This window comes from Haliaeetus albicilla, chromosome 9 (genome assembly GCF_947461875.1).
Source record: "Haliaeetus albicilla chromosome 9, bHalAlb1.1, whole genome shotgun sequence".
Classification (NCBI taxonomy): Eukaryota; Metazoa; Chordata; class Aves; order Accipitriformes; family Accipitridae; genus Haliaeetus; species Haliaeetus albicilla.
This window is the reverse complement of record NC_091491.1, coordinates 22017959-22037080: the sequence shown is the minus strand read 5'-3', so window position 1 is coordinate 22037080 and position 19122 is coordinate 22017959. Positions and strand designations below refer to the sequence as shown.

The 19122-nt window shown below is 40.6% G+C and overlaps 2 long non-coding RNA genes across 2 annotated transcripts in view; both read left to right on the top strand.

Moving 5' to 3' along the window:
- The window catches only part of LOC138686832 (uncharacterized), a 37220-nt gene that overhangs the window by 1449 nt on the left and 16649 nt on the right, over nt 1-19122 (top strand). The gene's annotated exons all lie outside the window — the stretch shown is intronic.
- Nucleotides 7-8278, top strand: LOC138686833 (uncharacterized). Its single transcript, XR_011326136.1, has 2 exons — nt 7-5713; nt 6677-8278. It is a non-coding gene; the product is annotated as an uncharacterized lncRNA (long non-coding RNA).

Genomic DNA, 19122 nt, shown 5'->3' with positions numbered 1-19122 from the left:
GAGTTCTTGGCTGTTCTGATGACTGGACGGATAGTGCTCTGTATCAATGGTTTCCTAAGGTTTGGAGGTTAAGGCGTTGCCTCGTTATTTGCTCTTCCTTTGCTCTATACAGATATATGTGGATATTCAGAATGTTGATGGGTTTAGTCTACTTTTGGATTGTGAGATCTTGTACTGTCCATACCTGTATGATGACTACACAGGTGGTCAGGAACTTCACTTTGAATTCATGGTCCTTCCTCAGGGCAGGAAACCAGCAAAGCAGAGGCTACCTTACCAATGCTTAAGTCCTTTACTGTGCCTAATACAAGCAGTTTGTCCTTCTGTTAGCTTTGGTCAATATTAATATTCTGTTAGTCAGAGTTTCAGACTGCGATACTGCTACATTTGTCTGGCTCCATATACTGTAGTCTTAACTACTTTTGCAGGTATAGGATGTGATAAACTTCAACTAGTGTGTGTGAAAACACCAACTAAAGGGGACTCCAAACAGAGGAAATACTACATTGCAGTGGGAAAACACCAGCACTTAGTTCAGCTCTATTCTGCTAGAGCACTCTGTCAGCATATATTAAGATTGTGCTGAACTGCTTAAAGCTAGTACACAACAGAAGAAAACAAGTAAGGACAGGGAGGATATGGTAAGAATGCTACATGTATACATGTGTTTTTACCTTATGCAAACCTTCATTTACTGTCTTCCTGGCATTATTGATTGATTCTGTAGGTAGAAATTGCTGCAGCATGCAGAGGTGCAGCTGCATCTCTATCAGCCTCTATAAATAAATAACTACTTGCTATCCCCAATTCAAAAAGCCCCAAGCTGCCACTGGTAAAAAAACCATGAAGATATTGCTGTAGTTCAAGAACACCACTGTCAATCTAATAGTTAACGCTTTCAGATGAGCACAAATCAAACTAAAACAAACAGAGAGCCTTATGGGGACACTTGCTGGAGTGAATGTTGGTGGTTCAGCTCTATATTACTGTTTTTTTTCTGTTTAGTTTCTACAAAAAGGACTGATGAGGTGACCATATTATGAGATAATGTAAAAACTCACTAAGTCAGCTAGAGTCTCTTACTGAATTCTGTGGAGGGAATTTGGATTATGATGAATATTGTTTTCCTGACATTGAGGAGTGTTAGTCATGGATCGGGACATCTTTGTGTAAGCCAAAGACGCACACCTTTTGAGAGGAATGTCAGTTGCCTTATAAGCAGGCCTCAATTAATGCAGAATATTTGGAGTTACTACTAATAGATGCAAATTAATTTTCTACAAACTAAGTTAGATAAATGGTGTAGTCAAACTAATTCTCGGTTTAGCTTTCTCTTTGTTTAGTTTTTGAAGATCTAAGAGTCTTTGTGGGAAGAAAAGCATTTCCACCTGTAATATCTGATTTTATTTAACAGAGCTATTATGTAGCCTGTTAATTTGAAGTGTTACAAAGTGGTTCATTGCAAAAAAGTGGTGTAACTCCAGGAGACCTAGAGGGACTAGTGAAAAGATGCCTATTTTTGTAAAAGGTGATTCTGAACTTTTGACTCTGAAAGTGGGGGCTTGTTCTTGACCTTGGGATTTCTGGTCCCTGGACTGATGGTGATTGAGAATATTGAAAACAGAGCTATAGAAAACTACCAATTTTCACTTAATATGAAAACTGATAGTTTTGCAAGTATGTGAAAATTTGATCCAGTGTACAGTTTGCTCTCTCTGCCAGCCAGCACTCCTATTCGTGGTGTAAATGACTGAATTTCTCCCTCTGGGCAAAATGGTGAATTTGTTCAGGCGCAAATATGTCTTTTCATGATGAAATTTTATTCCCTCTTCTATCAAAAGCAGCTTTTTATACAGAAACACTGTTTTCCTCAATATTTTTCTAGTCATAAGAATTTCTGTACAGAAACAGTAGTATGGTGTTAAGGGAATTGCATACCAGCTAAAGCAATTCCAGTCATTGTTCTCTAACCAGTATTTTCACCCCTCCATGCACCCCCACTTAAACTTTTCCAGGTTAGTCGGAAGTCAGTAAGACAGAGTTAATGGAAGCAAAATTACATGAATGCCTAAAAGATTAATTTAATCTGATTATTTCCTTGTTTACAGGCAATCAAATACCTCCTAACATGAATGTAAGGTATGTAACAGGATGAAAAGCCCAAGACTAAGAAAGCACTTTGAAGGTGAAAGACAATGGTAATATCTTACAGTCAAAACTACATGCAGCACAGGTAGTGTCACTGAACAGTAAACCATGAATGTGTCATAACACTTACAGAAGTACCAGGTAAATTCACATTCACAAATAACATCTTTCCTGTCCCACAGAACTGAAAGTATGTTTGAGCTTTCTCATCTTTTCTTTGACTATGTGAAACATTATGGGAATTATTTCTTATTTAGGGTAACTAAGTGTAAAGAGAGGTGCGTGTAAATCAGTAATTTCAAGCTCTTAGAGTTGGATTTTAAGTTATTATTGAGCTTTTTATGATGGAGGGTTCATTCTGTATTCATAGTTTCTGATTGCTGATTAGGTTGACGTAATTAAAAAAAGCTTGACCCACACTACTTAAGGGGGAGGGGGGAAAAAAGCATTGTGGGTATTTGGCGCTAAACAGCAAGTTTTATAACTAACAAATCAAGTGAACTATCTACTTCCTGCTGAATCGATTTGCAGAGCTGTCTGTCTGAAATGTCCCTGGTCTCCAGAGATGAGGGCATAAGACTCTAGAAAGAGATGAAGTTGTTTAATGTAACTATTCAATATGCAAGCATCATTCAGACGGGGAATTCTAACAAAAGGCAACAAAGCCAAAAGGCAGGTCTCAGTGGAGCTGAGGTATCAACGGAGTATGGTATTATACATTGGCTTGAATAGCCTGCATAGAGCTTGAATACATCAGTGTATAAAGATGTTAGTGCTTTCTTTTTTTTTTTATGACTGATAAACATTTGGAAGTGGATGTATGAGCTGGAAGAGAAAATCCCTAGTAGGAACCTTGTTATAGGTGCAGAAGAAAAGAATTTGTATTTTTTTTTGTCATGCTTTAGTGAAGTTTCATTGTTGATATTTTGCTACAGGTTGATGTTAAGGAGAACTTTTGTAGGTGGCAAACCTACTAGATTCTAATAAGTCAGTAAGTTGCTTATGAGGTGAAACCATCTAACACTTTGTCATATTGTCCTATGGCACTGCTGTTCATATAGATCATAATAAGTCTCCCAAGGATTTCCAAAACTTTCAGAAATGGGACCTTAATGTGTAGGTGTAGTATTACTACCAAGAAACAGTGTGATTTGCAGGCCTTTTATGGTTTAAAAGTGGCCTGGGAATGGTGACAGTAGACTACCTAGTAAAAGCTTAGAAAAGAATATTGAAAAGGTAAATAACTTGTGCAGTCCGGAAATATCATCGCCCAGCTCTCCAGAAGGGGCTTGCTACTCTTGTTAGCTTGGTGTGAACCTGCATTATTACTGTTTTCTGTGACTTTTGTGGAAGGACCGAGTAGTAGCCATGGTACCTACAGGCACAAAACAAGAAATTAGTCCCCGCTTAGCAATGCAGGACCAAAAGGGGATTCTTGTGTGATTAAATCCAGGTCCTTGTGATGGGAACTTGTGGCCCATAATGCCATTCATAAATCTACCAGGCTTCATCTTTAAACTAATTAGGTTACTTGTTCTGCTGGGAGGTTGCCTCAAAACCTGACTGACTTATGTTGAAACTGTGCTCTAGCAATAGTCCATGTAAGTTGATATAACTGGTAACAGACAGTTACAGTGTTACAGTTAAAAGTAAAAAGTGCAGTTAAAGTGCAGACAGCCCTCTAAATAGTCACTTTTGTCATATGCTGTTTATATTTGAGACAAGCAGTTTCCTTGATTTCCTTTTTTTACTGGGTTTCTTTTGCTTTTGAGTAGCATGGGGAAGTATCTTACATATGGAAAAGTGACTTAGGTTGCCTTGTTCTTTGATTTGCATAGTAATAATGCTGTCTTTATTATTATTTTAAAATAGTTCATCATATTTCTACCAACAATCTCAATAATCAGTCAGCTATTGCATCTTGTAGTTAACGAATAGCACAGCTGGCTCAGCTTTTGTGCATCCACAGCAATTTGTTCAGACTGACTCTCTTGGATTGTTTTTGCTGTATCTTCTTTCTAAATTGCTGGTTTGCAGCAGTGATGCATACGTTTTGTAGAAGTTTTTTTATTACTGTATAGATGCTAAATTTCCTTTTGGTTATACATGAAGCTATAATACCATTGAGAGATACAACCTTGTAATCATTTTACTTGCATCCTTCTGTGGGCCTGATTCTGCTGTCCTAACTTGCCTAAGTAAATCTTAGTCATTTGATCCCATTTGACTGAGGAACACCACTGGGTCAGGTGCTCATGCTAGGCTTATCATTGTGCAGCATCATCCTCTGCTTTTTCAGTGACACAGTATAGGGCTATCCTGAAGTGAGTGCCAAACACCCCAGTGTTTTCTAGCTCTCCTTCCTCATTGCTCTATGCTTATAACTGCTCCTGTCATGTTGGGGAAAACTGCTGTGCTAATGTTATTGCATAGTGTGTGCCTGACCTTCAAGACTACAAAGTACTTCAGTGGTTCAAATGTTTAAAAGTCATGAGAGAGTCAGCACTTCCATTCCTGACTGCACAGCTGTGCCCCATACATCAGTGTGCCTAGTAAATCATGTTGTCATCTCTGTAGAAATCAGCCATATACTGACAGACAGCAGATATAAATAACAATGTATGTGTAATATAAGGTGAATTCAACTGATTTGTCTGATAATAAGAGTTCAGTGGCAGCTAGTCTTTATTACAAATTTCATCATTGTTACTGAAAAAACTAGCTTTTTTCCTCCCATTTTTTCTGAGAAAGCTTTCACTTTCCCATTATTTGCTGCTGGGAACTATATCATTCATAAAACGGGTGACTGCACTGTTGAGGTTAATGCTAATAGAAGACTCTTTTTTGAGGGGGGGGAAGAAAGCACTTCCTGTAGAGAGTTAAGTTACTGATTCTTATTTAAAAAAAAGATGCACAGTCTGTCTTTATTTGCCCTGTTCTTGATGCTGAAGAGAAATATTTGCATATATTTTAGTGAATTGTGTAAAAAGCTGTGTCTCTTCCCTTTGACAGGAATAGCTTTCTACTAATTTCAGAAGGGCCTTCTGTAGACACTGTACTTTTTGTTTCTAAGCTTAGACTGGTTTCCTGGACTCACCTAGATGAGAATTTGTTAAATTCAAAAGGGGTTATATGTCTTGGGCTCAAAAAGCCTTTAAATTAGAGCCACCTAAGTATAACTTAACTCATGCCAGCTTCCTTTGTCCCTCAGGCTATTGTCTTGTGACCTGGCATAGGATACTTTTGCCCAACTGTAAAACCTAACACTGATAAAAGAAAGAAAGCAAACGTGAAGGCGCTGCAGTTAATTGTTCTTGAGCTCTTTATTGAGGTTGCGTTCTCCTTATTGACACTCCTAATGGCTACATGTTCTGCTGAGGTTTCTCCCTGCTGCACCACAGAAAATGGTTGGGACCACTCTCTTGCACCTGCTTGTATATGCTATGAATGAAATAGAGAGCTGAGCAATGGGTATCCTTTCATGTGGCCAAGAGGAATGCTGATGTGCCTCACCTTTTAGGGAAATAGAAAATGCAGTAGCTGCTCCTGCCACTGTCTATGTCAGGTGGGGACTATACAGAAGATGTATTGAAGGGATTTGCTGTGGTGCTTGGGAGCAGCTTGGGGCTCTACCATGAACACTTTGAGCAAGTGGCTTGAGCTGGGAGGTTTGAGCTTGGCCAGAACTTATCTCTTCCTCTCCTTTCATCACACAGTTGACTTTCTAGATCTGCTTTAGACACTCTTCAACCTTCTCAATATAAGCTGCTTATTCCCTTATTTTTCATGCTAGTTTTTAACATTTTATTAGGGAGGATATGCTGCCTTTGACAAAATAGTAGCAGAATAGGCATAAAGGATGCAGAAATCCAGTTATGATCTCCAAAATCTCCAAGTGATGTGCTCAAAATAACTTGCATCTCTTCTGTCTTGCAGAAGTGAAACCATTAAACTATCATGACCCAATGGGGAAAATATTACAGATGCATAGCAGCCAAATTATAGACTTAAATGAGCCCAATCATAGTTAATTTTCTTTTTTATTATTAGAATTTTGTTTGGATTATCTTTGGGATCTGGGCAATCTTATGAAACTGAGGTGAATCGTTTGATGTTTAACAGTTTATGAACACTTTCACTGTCAAAACTAATTGCCATACTCTTGAGTTTATTTTGTGTTCATGATATGAAGTTAGTTTATCATTGGAAGAGTACAAAAACCAAATAAATGACAGGTTCTGTGGTGCTAGTGCTGGACTGCTTTCAGTAAAGATTTTCCTCTTCTGTAATTCAGTTGAAAATTTGCAGGTGAAAGCCTTTTGCATTTTTGCCCCTATTCTGAGACAAAGACAGAGGGATATTTTGATATCGCCAAGAATTGCTTCAGAGCCTGTGATAAGTGAGTACAATGGAAATGTATCATAATCTTTGTTTTCTCAAGGCAGTACATCTTGGAATAGGGTTGGCTTTTGTCTCAAGCAATACATGGCATCAGCTCTCAGCACACTTCCCTGTTATGTTTCTCTAGGTCAGACACTATTTCAAGGACATGTCCTGTGCAGGAAGATGAATTGGTATGTCATTGAGGTATTTGAGAGTGAGAAGCAATCAGAAATATTTGAAAGACTTCATGCCTTGTCTTGAGATAGGACAACTTGGCATCTTCATGGGATGGACTTCCAGGGATAAGGGGAACAGCTGAATTTATTAGTATTTAAACCATTTATAGGCTTGCTTCCAAATCTTAGTTGGAAGCCTGGCTTTCTTCCTAAATCCTAGTGAAGCTATCTGATCAGCTGTATTGTAAGGATTTTTATTAATAGAACTTTTGGAAAGATTTTTGGTTTCTTGTGTCAAAATGTAAAGAACTGTCACCACAATGTAAAATGAAAAGCAGGCTTTTTAAAATCGCAACACAAATATCAAATGGTTCTGAAATAAAAATATAAGTAGACCCAGATAATAAGTACAAAAAAAGCATAAATTTTGTTGCATCAAGCATGCTGTTCTGAAGGGGAGTTGTGAATTCAGATTTGAATATTGTCTTGCCATAGGGTGGTTGTGCCCTTCATAGTAATGAAGGGTCATGAACTGTAGATTGAAGGGAACAGGGATTTTTTTTTTTCCCTTGCACGAGTGTCTCAAGTTCTCCATCTCTCTAGTTTTCAGACTTGGAGGCTGTGTTTGACCATTCTGCACACAGCTCTGCTCTGGAAGAGATATTCCTGGAGCTGACTGTTCCCCTAGCCTGGAAGCAGCTGTGCAGAAATAAAGCTCTATTTGGGCGTGCTTCTTCCTGTGCCAGCTTGAAGAGATTATTTTCCAGCATGGTCCATCTGCTTGTTACCATTCCCTGTTGGAGGCAATCTTCCTCTTAGGTGTGCTAGCATGTGTGACTAGATGAAGCTGCTTTCTAACACAAATAATTCAGAATAATCTGAACTATGTTTTTATTATAGTGGGTTTTTTAATTGATCGTTTTGTCAGGAAAACATTAGACGATGGTTATATGTGGTGTCATGCTGCAGCAAAAGCAAGGGATGGGGCAAGCAGCTGAGAAGAGATTTGGAGTAATAGTGTGTTTCAGCAGTCCAGACAGAACAGCCTGACCATCTCCTGAGGTGCACAGCATGAGCTACCACACTTGCAGAAGGATATCTTTTAGGTGTGTTTTACTGTACATGTTACATTTTCTTTCTCCTACATAAATAGTAATTAAATACTTGGTTGCCATTGAAAATCGTACTGAAAGTCAGGAGCTGGATGTTTAACTTCCATTTGTCTTTGAAAATCTCCTTTTTTTTTTTTGCTGGTGTGCAACAGCATTGAAGTCCAGCAGGCCCAGCTAATTTTGAGATACTTAGCATATGAAAAAAAATGTATGGTGTAAAAACATTGTTAAATTTTACAAACCTGCTTTGCAATGCAAAACTCATTCATAGCAAAGAAGTTGAATCAAAGGCTCACTGCTGCCAACTCATTATTTAATGTTCTCTAGCTAATGTTGTTAACGCTGCCAAAAATGTGCACTCCCATCTCTTTTTCTTTTCTCATTAGGAGGATAAGCTGATAAATTATTTTTCTGCTTGAGTTGTTTGATTTGCACTAAATTTTCTTTTGTGAAACTAAATGTTTGTTCCCTCTCTTCATCAGCAAATTTGGAAAAATGGCATATCATCTCTTTGCTGCTGAATCTAGAAGTAAATGCATTTTTAATTGGGTTTTATCACACTCTTCAAACAAAATATATTTTAAAAAACTAATATATGAGAATCCAGAAACCAAAATGAATGTGTGACTCCTTGTCTCTGCAAGGCTTTGAATACAGTGATGCAAAATAAGAGGGTGGTTAGGTTGCTTGCCAAAGATTTGAGAGATTTGCCTTGAGTTCACTGCTGTTGTAAACCATTACAGGTCCTGTAAGATTCCTGGCAAGTTTTATCTTTGACCAACATCTGTAAAAAGGCTTTTCATAGCTCAAACAAGTGTCAAGAGGAAGAACACGCTGGAATTCAGGTGCAGTTCAAAGGTGTTCAGGTATCAGGGTAAAGCAGGTAGTTTAAAAACCTAACACAGAGCGACCCACAATACCATGCCCCACCAACTCAGTGTGATTTTCTGTATACTGTTACTAAACAAAGATTGGCATTCTGTCATTTAAGTCAGTGGGAAACTTGCTGTTGATGTGAGTGCAGATAGGATCCCCTGCGTAATTCTTCAGTTTGATCATACTGTAAATTCACACGAAATATTTATGTCTCCATGTTTGAATATCCAAAAATAAGCACTTTTTTAATACAAGTTTATTTTTTGGCTACAGCAGCTCATAGCTATCTCATCTGGAGCTATGATTTCATCAGCTCTTGCAAACAAAGCATATTTTGCTTTGGTCTGGTTCAGAGGCTGAGTGGGAAAGCCCAGGGTGTTAGTGTTTTGATTTAGTAAATAATACTATCCTTCTGTTTCAGGGCTAACTTGTGCTTCCTTCAAAATGGGCAGAATATTTGTTGGATTAAATAGCACTAGAGACTTTGGTTTCCTGGCCGTATATATTCCCATGCAATCACTTGCGTTGAGATCTTGATGGGATCCATGACTGATAGGTACCCCACAAGGCACCGTGGTGAAGCTTGCGAGCCAAGCCGTTCTGTGCAAGAATTCAAGAAACCCTTGCTGACCAGATTCCCAGCTTTAATTATCACTGTATGCTGGATTTAACCTAGTTTTCAGCTCTCCCTTGATGTATATTAACAGGTAGATACTACAAAGAGATCCAGTGTATGTAGACTGTCTGTTCTCTGTAGGCACCGACTGGCTCCTGATTACAAAATAGGAACGTCTGTAAAATTGTTATGGTAATGTAACAAGTTAGTGCAGGTACAGATCTTTCCATTGTAGCCTTTTTAATGTGTGTGTATGTGTTCAGTCTTGTGAAGGTATACAGTACAGCATAGTTTTCTTATGCAAAGATTTGGAAGGAAGCAGTGTTCCTTTGAAAGAGAGCTATGTGGAGAGTTTGTTCTCTGGTCTCTTAATTAGTCCTTTCTTCAGGCAGCCTTGCTTTCTGGGAGGTGTTTGCTTGTGCCAAGCAGAGATTCTTATGGAAGATCCGATACATTTTGATGCACTGAAGCACAATCACTTAAAATTGAAAGATAACACACTTCACATTTTATTCAACTGAATGCAATTTGAAGCATACTCCAAAATTGACATGAGCCAAGTTTAGGATGGTGGCATAGACTAAAGCGTCAAGGTCAAGAGCGGAGTGGGTCCATTAAGGGGCTGTGAAAACTTGCAAATGGCTTTTTCCCTACTGATAACACAGACGGTGCTACTTAAATTATTCTGTTTGACAGTACTGCAGTGGATGGTGAGGAAAGAGGATTATGCTAAAACTAAGGGCATATGTTATCTAACTAACATAATATATTTTTTATTCTCTGGACTTCCAGTGATTGAGAAGTTTGGCACCATTTTCAAGTTCCTTTTACATTAAATTAACTGTAGCTATCTTACTCTTGAGAATTATCTACATTCATTTATCTACATTCATTTTCACTTACAAAGCTTGTGCATTTGTCTTGGCCAAGAGAAATACATCTGTACAGATTGAAAACTCCTGAACTGACTGGGAGTTATATCTTTGAATGACAGTGTATCATGCAGAGAGCATTTTTGCAGGGAAGATGTCAGAGTGTTTCATTTTTTTTGTGCATTCATTCATGAAAATGTATCCTGGATAATGCCTTTGCTTAGGCTTAAAGCTGGAGCTTAGAATGGGCTTTCAGAAAAGGACTGAAAATCTGCAGCCTGTGTTGCATTCTCTGTATCTCAAAGACTTTCAACTTGTCTGTACCAGTGTGCACCAATAACTTATACTTAAGTTTACCTCTGGTATTAGCTGGCTTTTTATTGTTGTAGTTGCAGTTTCACAGCATAGATACACGACACAGGATTCTGACTGGATTGTGTACAGAGTTTTGTGCTAGGACAAGTAGATGGTGTCATGATAGGTCCTCCCTTAACATTTAGATTTAGGTCTGGAGTTTGGTCAGGGCTGGGTTTTTTTTTCTGCAAAAGCATTTCTAAGAACTTCAGTTTTACTGGATTATGCTCTGCCCTAAATTTAGAGGATGGTGTCTGGTCTACATAGAATTTTGGGGAGGTATTTGTTGCCTGGGTAGTTAAGTCTACTATAAGGGTTAGGATTTAGTAAAAAAAAAAAAAAAAAAAGTAGAATCTCCTAGGTTGCAGTAGAATCTTTTGTGTTCCTCTAATGTAGAATAAGCCAGGGTGTTAAGCCTATGCCTTGCATCATAGTTTCACCGTAAGTATTGGCTGCCTGGGAATGGGGTTTGGGTTAGGGTTTGGCTGTTAAAAATGAAGGAACAATTAGCCCAGTCTGAGATGGGTTTGGAGACCCAGGATGAGGGCTGGTGTCGACACAGTTCAGCTTCGATGAAAGGGGTGTCTATGTGCTTTTATTTCCAACTAAGGCTGCTTGAAAGTTAATTTCAGAACAGGACTGATAACTCTTGCTACTTTTTGCCTAATTCTATTTGGTTCAGAGATTAAGAGCAACAGCTGGAGTCAGTGGGGTCCTTATTTTCCTTCACGACTGGTGGCATGTCTTTATCAGTGGCTGGTGGTAGTTTTGAGTAAGGGTTAGGAATTTAAGGCAGAAGTGTCTGTAAGGATTAAGACTTTGCTTTATTTCATGTGATCTTTGCCGACTAGGATGTGATCTCTGGTCTCCATTGGTTGATGACTAACACTGAGTTTAAACATTAAACTGCGTATTAAAGAACTCTGAAAACTGGCTGTGCTGTTACTAGGCCCAGCTTACAACAAGGTAAGTGGGGAGTGATACAGTAATACTACTTTGTAGCCCATGAACTGTATGCTCCCTCCATAGGATGTTTTTAGTTCTTTTTTTTTTTCATTGCAGCTGACAAATAGCAAGCACATTGTGACCTCAGAAAGGAGAAAAATCAAACCCTTAAATGGTTTCATTTTCTTGCCTTCAAAACTTGCCAGCTGATACGTTAGCCAGAGACATTCCTCCTGGGACACTCTTGTTGCAGGTGCCCCTCTGTAAGTCTTCCTTGTTCACTGGTAGAGAGGGAAGTGTCTGTGCAATCAGAGCATAAGGCTCACTTGAGCAGCTGGATTAAAAAAAAGGCATTTATCTTCAAGCAGTATCTTTCTACTTAGGTGTGTACAGAGGCACTGGTTTCAGCAACACAAATAGTGAACCACATAAATGTACTTTTCATGGGCCTGAATAACAGTTATGTCAGGGAAGTGATGATGATAAACAGGGAAGTGATGATAAAGCCATGAATATTCCTGTCTCAACAGAGGCAGACAGGCTTTTAATCTGACAAATAATTGGAAAAGAATGTGTGTTAATATTAATTAACATTACAAGTGGTATCTTGGAAAGCATGGGACTTTGTGTAGAGCTACTGACATCTGGATGTTGGTGCTCATTTTGTTGCAGAACTGACTGATGCAGTCAAGCTGACAGTATTTTACTGAGAGCAAATCAAGAGAAAATGAAATAGTGCATGTTGGATATTGTCCATTATGCTAGAGGAATTTTCCTGCTTTCTGCTCTTTTTAGCCTGGCTTCTGAAGGAAAAAAGGCTAATGAATTCCCATTATCCTTGATAGTGTCTGTCCTGTGTCTCTCAAATTACCTCTACCAATCTGTTTGTCTCCCTGTTGGCTAATTTCAGTCAGATTTGCCTGAGCCTGAGGAAACAGTAAAAATTATGGTCAAACAAGTTTCTTCAAAATAGATGGTGTTTGGGTGAAGAATCTCAGTGAAGTGCCCTTACAGAGGGGAGCACCACAGCTTGAGTTTGCACATTACTAGGCATCAGAGAAGCCACCAGGGAGTGAGATCTCTGCCAAAGCTTCAGTTAAAGCTCTCCATCAGTTGTGGGAAATGAATGTATAGGAAAGCAAACTTCACTAGCTCAGCTGCTCATAAAGAAAACTTGCATCATTGTGAATTGCAACTGGATAACGCTGGGTGTTTAGATGTCTCTAGGTTGCTTAGGGCCTTAAGACTTACTATTCCAGTAGCTCCTATGCAGCTGAATGTTACAGTAATTAAATGCATGAGTAAGATGGTGCTGTTGGCATAACAACAAATGTCTTTCACCAGAAGAAACTTTGTTTTCCAAGTTTGTAGTTTATTGGCTTTAATGGTAACTTGATTCCTTAACTGCTATTTGAGTGCTTAGTCAGAAAAGCAGTGTCTTGAGACTATCAAGGAGTTGCTACTTTTTTTTGTCTCCCCACCCCGAATTTCTGCCCATCTTCATTGCATTAGACTAGGGGAAATATCCCTAAATGTTCATCAGGTTTAACAATGACTGATCCTGAGTAACAGCTGAAATAATGCAGAAAGCACTTGTTATGCAAAAATCTGTAAACAAATGACAAATACAGCTCTCTGCTTTGGTTCCCACAGTTGAAAATGAGCAAGCTTTTGCAAAGTCATGGAAACAAAATAGCTCTGCTAATCTGAAAACAGTAGCCCTGCGTATGTTCTTGTGAAGAAAAGAAACGTGATGCCTGTGAATGGCTGAGTCTGTCACATATCAGTCTTGGACTGGAAACTTAGCACTTTTGCACCTCTTTCCCCAAGACTCACAGATGAGGAGGAGGAGAGATTGAGAGGAGGAGATCATACACATTTGTTTGCATGGTTTTATGCATTTGAAGAATATTCCAGAATCAGGTTTGCTATTAAGAAAATCACACTGTATAGAAACAGTACCGCAGCAGTCCTTCTTACAGAAATACATACTTGAAGTTCTTTTGGGTCTGGTTTACTAGTTTAACAAGTTTATCTTCAAGAATCCTCCTCTCAGTTGCATGACGGAGAGACAAATTTGCCCTCTGATTTCCTTGATAGCACATTATGGATGGCTTAATAGCTATCAAGGTTTCCAGCTAGATTCATCAAAGTATTAGGCAAACTTTCAGTTTACATCTCCTGTTAGTCTTTTCACAATACAGAAAGGTACATATGAATAGAGATCAGTAGCACATAATGAACATGCAAATAGTGTCATAAGACCAAGTTCATCATGGTTATTGTTGTCATAAGAGGGATCCTGATTTCTGTTTTCTAATTCCCCATGCAACTTACGTGTAAGTTCTCATAACCTCACGAGATTTATGCTAAAATGAAGGTGAGAATGTATTCCATCCATCCACAAATCATGGTCAGTAAGTTCACATATACCGGTCGTACTAGATGTGGGTTCAGCTCTCTACTTTTATGTAGAGATAACAGGAGAAAAAGTAAACATTAAAACATCCCTGGTTAAAGAGGCATTTCTAACAATATATAGTAAGATAGGACTCAAACCAGGGAATAAATAAGGGAATAAATACAGTTTTATCTTTCTGCACTTGACATTATAATTTGTAATGTGGCAATGACTGAGGTCCCATGTAGTTGGTCACTAAAGGAATAACCAGAAAGCCTGTCTCCTGAAGAGCTCATTTCTGTGATTTTTTTTTTATAACTGTCATCCCACTTCCTCCTTAAGTGGTTTTAAAGTTTTTTAAATGATAATGAGAGAATTTCTTATAGATGAAATGTTTTTAATGGGGGAAATACTAAGTAACACTATTCCTTTTTTATGATATAAAAGGAAATTTAAAATGGTGTAACATAATATTTTTTTGACTCAAGACATCTTTATACTTTTACAGCCCTGTAAAGTATCCCTATTCTGTGTGAGAATCCTAAGTAGAGAAAAACTGAAAGTGTACAACAGAAGATGTGCTTTGAAAATTCCAGTGTCAGTGATGGAATAAATTAGGAGATGAAATCTGGGCACTATTGCAGATACCCGAGAGATGCTTTGTCACCCAGCGTAACATCCATAGACTGACTAGTCTGATGCACCTCAGAATATTTGCATTTCATTTTCTGGAATTCTGCTTTGCTCAAATGCTGTCAGACAACTTGTGCTGTCAGATGACACCACAGAAAAGCAGAACAAACACAGAAAATAATGTTGTTACATAATGTCTCTGTTGCTTTTTTCCTTGTCTTAGAAAGTGACTTTGCCTCTGCATCAAGCTGAAGTGTTTGTATCTCCTATTCCCCTTTAAGAAATAAAGAGGTCAGTTGTCTGCAACAGGCTGGGAAGAGCCAGCTATGTTCATAGTATTGCCACTGGCATATGATTACTTAGAAAATGTGGTTATTTACCAGGTAATCGTGTGTTTCTCTACCATAATTTTCCTGTGGTGGTCTTGTTCAGTAGGCTGTTGAAAACATGCCTGGTACAGCATAAAGCAATGCACCGATAACAAGGTTCTCTGCCTAGCGATTCAGTCCCTTCCAATTTTCTTTAAGGTCACCTTCAGCTGCCTCCCTGTTCATGCTTCAGTTTCTCCCTGTTCCATTTCAGTGCTCTGTGCAGTAACAGGCTGCAGAATTCAGTTTCTTAAATTGGTATCTTTAAGAAGCCCCACTTTGAAATACTAAACACTTCAATAATCATGTGTATCCACTCTGCAGGCTTTTATATAATAATTTTGGTTTTCCTCTTGTTGACATTCAAGGACTAAAGCAGTGTACTGTGCTCTGAGAATCCAAAAAACAGAAGTAGCAAATTCTTCTTGTTCTGAAAGCTGTACAGCAACAGCTACTTCACTCTAGGAGCTTTCTTTTACCACACCCTCAGAGCACTGCCCGATTTTCTGAAATTGGCATTGATGGGAAGTAGAGAATAACATCATTTGTTTTTTCTTTGCTTTCGTGCGTGCGACCTTTGCTATCACTGTATTAAACTGTCCTTATCTTGACCCACGAGCCTTTTGTTATATTTTCTCCCCCCGTCCAGCTGAGGAGGGGGAGTGATAGAGCAGCTTTGGTGAGCACCTGGCATCCAGCCAGGGTCAACCCACCACAGTCCTTTTTGGCGCCCAACGTGGGGCACGACAACGGCAGTTTTGCATTAAGCATTCTATAGCTAGTTATTAAGTGGCAAGCTCCTGTGCAGGTCACAGAGCTTGTTAGCTGCTTGCTTATCTCTATCTTGCTGAGTCTGGGAACATGTTAATGCAAATAATGGCTATGTGCTTTGTCCTGGCACTGATGGCTTTGTTGTGCTGCGGGAGCTATATTGTGGAGGAGATGAGGGAACACATCTCCCTCTCCCTACCAGGCATTGATGTGAATGGTTTTATTATGCAGGCTCCCGAGGTCCTTGTTCACCCTTATGTGAGCTGTTCAATACTCATAATTAATACTGGTGGCATATTATGGGTATTGTGGAATCTGGTCTCATCCTGGTATAAGAGAAGGCAAGTTTTAGGTGAGGCAATACTGAAATGTGCCCTCAAGTGACCGGTCCCTGGGTGGCAGGGTATATGGAAGGATTTGGGCAGATTCCTAGGACGGTTATCACCTCCCATAATCTGGGATTTTACATCCGAACAGGCAAGTAACCCTGGCAAACTGACACACCACCTGATAGAAGGGTGCCTTGCCTATCCCAATGAAAACCAGCAGCTTCTCGCACTGTACTGGGGCCTGGCCTATGCCTACCGAGCCATAGTTCAACACTCTCAGAGGACCATGGTTGAGGCAGGGACCCAGACTGTATCTGAGGACACCATGCTCGAGATAGGGACCCAAACAACAACAACAACTACAGTAATTGCCCCAATAGTGAAAAGGAAACAGTGGACAAGGAGATCAACGGGTCCATACCATCGATTAGTGAGGGAAGAAGAAGAAGAGGAAAGGCTTGATCTAGAAGCTGGTCCTTCGATAAAGAAATTGGAGGAAGGAGTGAGGGAGCTTAAACAGGAAGCGGAAACTACCTGGTCCCTGATGTCCTCAGAACTTCGGGACTTGCGGAAAGATTACAGCCACCAGCCAGGTGAGCAGATTGCTGCCTGGCTGCTCTGATGCTGGGATAACAGGGCTGATAGTCAGCAACTGGAAGGCAAGGAAGCCCAACAGCTGGGGTCCCTCGCTAGAAACCGGGGAATTGAAAGAGGAATTGGAAAAGAGGCAGCAGTTTGCAGTCTCTGGAGCTGGCTCCTCTCAAGTGTGAGGGCAAGATATCCATTCAAGGAAGATCTTGTCAATTCCTCAGAAAAGTGGACTACCGCAGATGAAGGCATCCAGTACCTGAGAGAGTTAGCAGTGGTGGAAGTCATCTACAGTGATCTAGATGATGAGGAAGTCTCCAAAGATCCAGAGGATGTCCTGTGCACATGGGCCATGTGGCGAAAGGTGATTCAAGGTGCCCCAGCGTCGTATTCTAACAGCTTGGCAGCAATGTATTGTCCAGATGTGGAAACACCAACTGTGGAGAAAGTGTCATCTTGGCTCCAAAACTTTGAGGAAAATCTCTGTGTCTCCTCATCCCTACAGGACAGTGCCTTGGCTGTTAGGGATGCTCCAAGAAATCAGTCCTCTCCTGCCCCAGTCAGAGGGAAAGGGAGCCCAAGGCGTATGCCACATGGTACACTGGTTCTTCCTGCGTGACCAAGGGGAGGACATGAGGAAGTGGGATGGTGAACCCACCTTTAAGCTGGAAGCCCATGTACGTGAACTGAGAGGGAAGACAGCTGTTAAGAAGGGGTCACCCAAGAACAAGGCTGTCAGTGTAGTTGCTGTAGAGGCCCAAGAAAGCACTAAGCGATCCTCCAGGCATAGAAGAACTGAAACCACCTCCCTTGATTCTGGTGAGGGGACTTCTGGTCTGGTACCACAAGGATCGGACAGTGAATATTCCGATGAGGAACAGCAATAGAGGGTCCCTGCCTTCGGCCAGGAGGAGGAAAGGAGGATATACTGGACTGTGTGGATTCGATGGAACTGGCACACCAGACCCACAGAAATATAAGGCTTTGGTAGACACTGGTGCACAGTGTACACTGATGCCATCAGGATACAGGGGCACAGAACCCATCTGGATCTCTGGAGTGACAGGGGGATGCCAAGAATTGACTATACTGGAGGCTGAAGTGAGCTTGACAGGGGACAAGTGGGAAAAGCACCCCATTGTGACCGGCCCAGAGGCCCCTTATATCCTTGGCATAGACTACCTCAAGAGAGGGTACTTCAAGGACCCAAAGGGGTACCAATGGGCTTTTAATGTAGCTCCTGTAAATGCAGAGAAGATCAAACCGCTATCTACCCTGCCTGGCCTCTCGGAAGATCCCTTCACTGTAGGATTGCTGCAAGTTGAAGAACAGCAGGTGCCAATCGCCACCAGGACGGTGCACTGTCGGCAATATCGGACAAACTGAGACTCCCTGGCTCCCATCCATGAGCTGATTCATCACCTAGAGAGCCAAGGAGTCATCAGCAAGACTCATTCACCTTTTAATAGTCCTATATGGCCAGTGCAAAAGTCTGATGGAGGATGGAGGTTAACAGTAGATTATCGCGGCCTGAATGAAGTGACACCGCCACTGAGTGCTGCTGTACCAGACATGTTAGAGCTCCAATATGAACTGGCATCAAAGGCAGCCACATGGTATGCTACAGTTGATATTGCCAATGCATTTTTCTCCATTCCTTTGGCAGCAGAGTGCAGGCCACAGTTTGCTTTCACATGGAGAGGTGTCCAATACACCTGGAATCGACTGCCCCGGGGGTGGAAGCACAGCCCTACCATTTGTCACAGATTAATCCAAACGGCACTGGAACAAGGCGATACCCCTGAACATTTACAATACATATATGACATCATTGTGTGGGGCAACGAGGCAGAAGTGTTTGAGAAGGGAAAAAGAATAATTCAGATTCTTCTGAAAGCTGGTTTTGCCATAAAGAAAAGTAAGGTCAAGGGACCTGCACAGGAGATTCAGTTCTTAGGAATAAAATGGCAGGATGGACACCGTCATGTCCCTATGGATGTGGTTAACAAGATAGCAACTATGTCTCCACCAGCTAACAAGAAAGAAACACAAGCTTTCCTAGGCCTTGTGGGGTTCTGGAGAATGCATATTCCAGGTTATAGTCAGCTTGTGAGCCCTCTCTATCGAGTAGCGTGGAAAAAGAACTATTTTGAATGGGGCCCTGAACAACAACAAGCCTTTGAGCATATCAGACAGGAAATAGCTCGTGCAGTAGCTATTGGGCCTGTCTGGACAGGACCAGATGTACAAAATGTACTCTACACTGCAGCTGGGGAGCATGGTCTCACCTGGAGCCTGTGGCAGAAAACACCAGGAGAAACCCAAGGTCGACCATTAGGGTTTTGGAGCCGGAGGTACTGAGGATCAGAAGCCCACTACACCCCGACTGAAAAAGAGATACTAGTAGCATATGAGGGGGTTCGAGCCGCTTCAGAAGTTGTTGGTACAGAAGCATATCTCCTCTTGGCACCACGACTGCCCGTGCTACACTGGATGTTCAAAGGAAACATCCCCTCTACACATCACACAACCAGCACTACATGGAGTAAG